Source organism: Chiloscyllium plagiosum, unplaced genomic scaffold (genome assembly GCF_004010195.1).
Source record: "Chiloscyllium plagiosum isolate BGI_BamShark_2017 unplaced genomic scaffold, ASM401019v2 scaf_2169, whole genome shotgun sequence".
Classification (NCBI taxonomy): Eukaryota; Metazoa; Chordata; class Chondrichthyes; order Orectolobiformes; family Hemiscylliidae; genus Chiloscyllium; species Chiloscyllium plagiosum.
The window spans coordinates 1-4,803 of record NW_025203805.1 but is presented as its reverse complement, the minus strand read 5'-3'; the positions used below and the strand labels follow the sequence as shown (position 1 = coordinate 4,803).

Sequence of the window (4,803 nt, the reverse complement as noted above, 5' to 3'; positions counted from 1 at the left end):
ATGCTATTTTCTCTGCACAGATGCTGCAAGACCAGCTGAATTTCTCCAGCAATTTCCGGTTTTTGTTTGTTTCCATCTATTCTAATCCCATTTTTAGCCTTCCGTGGTGTTAGGTGTTTCTTGTGTTCCTCTAAACAGTTCTCACTTCAGTCCTCCAGCTCCTAACTGGTGTTTGCTCCGCTGCCGCGCACCTAGGATGACTTTTATTTTTGCCAAACTGCCTCTTGAGGCCTCACTGCCAGGAGTACAAAAGGCCGGGCAATAATTCAAAGCATATCACTTGAAACGAGAATGGGTGAAGGGGGTGAGTCTGTGGGGGAGAAACAGAAGTTTGGGAAGTGCCGGCGTTGCCCTGGATACAATGTAACAACATCAGTGTAACAATGACGATGTAACAATGTCAACAATGCACAGCAACAATGTATTGATTATTCCTGATGAAGGGCTTTTGCCCGAAACATCGATTTTCCTGCTCCTCGGATGCTGCCTGAACTGCTGTGCTTTTCCAGCACCATTAATCCAGAATCTAGTTTCCAGCATCTGCAGTCATTGTTTTTACCAACAATGTATTGAAGTCCCAGTTCCGGGTCGACACCCAGTCCCTCGGGCCCAGCTCACGCCTCATTTTCCTCTCTTCCCCCCTCCCCCCCGTTCTTTCAGATGTACGATTCTAGCACTGCATCCAATGTCATTACACATCCCAGATTAGCTTTTATTATTTAGGTAAAATAATATAAAAATGGTATTTTTTTTAAAAAAAGTTTACTCCTTAACAAATAAAACTATAGTCTTTCGTTTTGAATAAATTGAAATTAAACATTAATGCTCACAGCCAAAATAAAACGAGGGCTCGTCCGGGATTTGAACCCGGGACCTCTCGCACCCTAAGCGAGAATCATACCCCTAGACCAACGAGCCAGCTGATGCAAGTCTTCAGGCCTCGGCTGAAAAGAACAAATGAACAGCGAGCGAGTGAGTACATTGCTGAAGGAGGGTGTTAAAAGGGGGGGGGGGGGGGAATAGAAAGAGATCTGGGGGGAAAGCAGCAGGGGGAGAAGGAGGCTCTCTGGAGGAAATTAATTGAGCGGAAGAGGAGGAAATCATGTTACTCCAGAGGAAGTATGCTTTAACCCTTCTGCGGAGCGGGGAGTAGTCAAATGAAACCAAAAGAAAAATCAAAACTTACTTTACAAATGTAACACTATCTAATCCCACCGCCCTCAATAGCATGACAGCACAAAATATTTAAGTTGAAATGTCACCCCCAGCCCGCAGAGTATACATTATCCCATCATCCGGACCACAGCAGCCCGTAAGGCTACCCCGTGCCAATACCCAGACTAGCCAGGCTTCCAGACTGCCCCAGCCCACTGACCGCTCTCACAGATAGACCACCCCAAAATATATAAACCTTCCCGGAATAGAGTCCACTCCAAAATATAAACCTCCCCAGCATGCAGACCATCACACCCCAGTATGTCGATCAGCCCAGCACCTACACCACTCCGAAGTATCGACCACCCCAACACATATACATAGGCTACACTAGCACCCAGCCCAACCCTGCATTCAGACCACCACAACATACAGACCACCACACCACAGTATATAGATCATCAGGTCTTCGGTCCTCTCAATGTTTAATTAGGATAAATCTGGTTCCATACTCTCGACTCTAGTCTCCAGCATCTGTAATCCTCACTTTCCCTCCAGACTATTGCCTGACAAGCAGACTAACTAAACAAGAGTTAAAAATCACACAACACCAGGTTATAGTCCAACAGGTTTAATTGGAAGTACACTAGCTTTCGGAGTGACGCTCCTTCATCAGGTGTCGCTCTGAAAGCTAGTGTACTTCCAATTAAACCTGTTGGACTATAACCTGGTGTTGTGTGATTTTTAACTTTGTACACCCCAGTCCAACACCGGCATCGCCGAATCATGACTAAACAGAAACAGTGTTGAGAGTATGGTGCTCCTTGGATGCTGCCTGACTTGCTGTGCTTTTCCAGCACCACACTCTGGACTCTGATCTCCAGCATCTCATTTGCGCCTAAACAGAAACAGTGCAGGGTTGAAAGGGGTAATGATGAGGTAGGAACAGTAATTAATGCAGCTATCACAAAGTTGCAGTGGCTCAGCGGTGGTCTTGCATCTGAATGACGGAAGGTCAGTGGGATCATGTCCCATCCAGAATAATTGAACACCAAGCTGAGTCTGTCATTCCAGTGCAGCACTGAAGGAGTGCGTCAAAATCAGAGGTCCACCTTTTGGATGAGATGTTAACTAGCACCTGGACTGGCCTCTTGGCGAGATGCAAAAGATCCTATGTTGACTATTTTGAAGAAGGACAGGCATCTTCTCCCTAACGTCCTGACTAACATTACTAAACCAGTTATCTAACCATTAATAACCATTGCATTTTGTGAGGCTTCACCTGTGCAGTAATTTTTAATCTTTATTCTTTGATGGGAGGAAGGCATCACCAGTAAGTCCAATATTTATTGCCCATCTTGAATCATTTGAACTGAGTGGCTTACCCAGCCAGTTCGGAGGGTAGTTAACAGTCAACTACATTGCGGTGGGTCAGGAGTCACATGTAGGCCAGATTGGGTAAGGATGGCAGATTTCCTTCTCTGCAGGACATTAGTGAACCAAATGAATTTTTCTGGCAATCAGTGACAGTTATCATAGTCACAATTACTGAGACCAGCTTTATAAAGCAGATTGCTCAATTGAATTTAAAGTCCTGCCTGACAACAGCGGCTACATTTCAAAGGAATTTCATTTGCTGTACAACTCTTTGGGACATCTTGGCACTATGATGTTGGTTAATAAATCTTTGGTTTAAAAAGGGAGGTGTGTCACAGGCAGCACTTTAACATGGGGATTTCCTGATCAGCAATAATGGAGGCTGAGGATCATTAATGGTGATTGAGGATCAATGCTGGTGACTCAGGGATCAGTGATCATAGAGGCTTAGTCAATAGACAATAGACAATAGACAATAGATGCAGGAGTAGGCCATTCAGCCCTTCGAACCTGCACCGCCATTCAATATGATCATGGCTGATCATTCCTAATCAGTATCCACTTCCTGCCTTATCTCCATAACCCTTGATTCCACTATCTTTGAGAGCTCTATCCAACTCTTTCTTAAATGAATCCAGAGAGCTCTGTTCTCTGGTTCGGCACTCACCCATCAGCGGAAACATGTTTCCTGCCTCCAGAGTGTCCAATCCTTTATTAATCTTATATGTCTCAATCAGATCCCCTCTCAGTCTTCTAACCTCAAGGGTATACAAGCCCAGTCGCTTCAGTCTTGCCATTCCAGGAATTGACCTCGTGAATCTGCGCTGCACTCCCTCAATAGCCAGAATGTCTTTTCTCAAATTTGGAGACCAGAACTGCACACAATACTCCATGTGTGGTCTCACCAGGGCCCTGTACAGTTGCAGAAGCACCTCTTTGCTTCTATATTCAATTCCTCTTGTTATGAAGGCCAGCATGCTATTAGCTTTCTTCACTACCTGCTGTACCTGCATGCTTGCCTTCATTGACTGGTGTACAAGAACACCCAGATCTCTCTGTACTGCCCCTTTACATAAATTGATTCCATTGAGGTAGTAATCTGCCTTCCTGTTCTTGCCACCAAAGTGGATAACCATACATTTATCCACATTAACTGCATCTGCCATGCATCTGACCACTCACCTAACTTGTCCAGGTCACCCTGTAATCTCCTAACATCCTCATCACATTTCACCCGCCACCCAGCTTTGTATCATCAGCAAATTTGCTAATGTTATTGCTGATACCATCTTCTATATCATTAACATATATTGTAAAAAGCTGCGGTCCCAGCACTGATCCCTGCGGTACCCCACTGGTCACTGTCTGCCATTCCGAAATGGAGCCGTTTATCACTACTCTTTGTTTCCTATCGTAGAGTCATAGAGTCATACACCACGGAAACAGATCCTTTGGTCCAACCAGTCCATGCTGAACATTATCCCAAACTAAACTAGTCCCACCTGCCTGCTCCTGGCCCATATCACTCCAAACTATTTCTACTCATGTCCTTATCGAAATATCTTTTAGTTGTAATTGTACCCACATTCACCACTTCCTTATTGGTGACTGAGTGATCAATGTTGACAGCTCAGGTATCGATGTCAGCCAATGCCTCTCTTGTGAGAACATACGAATCAGGAGCAGGGGTAGGCTATGACCCCTAAAGCTTACACCATCATTGGATTGGATGATGGCTGATCTGGTTACTCCACTTTCCTGTCTACCTCCGATAAACTTTCCCCCACTCGCTTATCAAGAATTTATCTACCTCTACCTTAAAAATGCTGAAAGGAGTCTTGCTGAACAAAGAGACCTTGGAGTGCAGGTTCATAGCTCCTTGAAAGTGGAGTTGCAGGTAGATAGGATAGTGAAGAAGGCGTTTGGTATGCTTCCCTTCTTTGGTCAGAGTATTCAGTACAGGAGTCGGGAGGTCATGTTGCAGGTGTACAGGGCATTGGTTAGACCACTGTTGGCATATTGCATGCAATTCTGGTCTCCTTCCTATAGGAAAGATGTTGTGAAACTTGAAAGGGTTCAGAAAAGATTTACAAGGGTGTTGCCAGGGTTGGAGCGTTTGAGCTACAGGGAGAGGTTGAAGAGGCTGGGGTTGTTTTCCCTGGAGCGTCGGAGGCTGAGGGGTGACATTATAGAGGTTTATAAAATCATAAGGGGCATGGTTAGGATAAATAAACAATATCTCTTCCCTGGGGTGGGGGAGTCTAGAACTAG

General features: G+C 45.0%; 1 non-coding gene across 1 annotated transcript; it reads right to left on the bottom strand.

The window, feature by feature from the left end:
* Window positions 1-846: 846 nt before the first annotated feature.
* On the bottom strand, window positions 847-918 carry trnap-agg. The gene has a single exon. It is a non-coding gene; the product is annotated as a tRNA-Pro (tRNA).
* Between the last annotated feature and the right edge of the window lie 3,885 nt (window positions 919-4,803).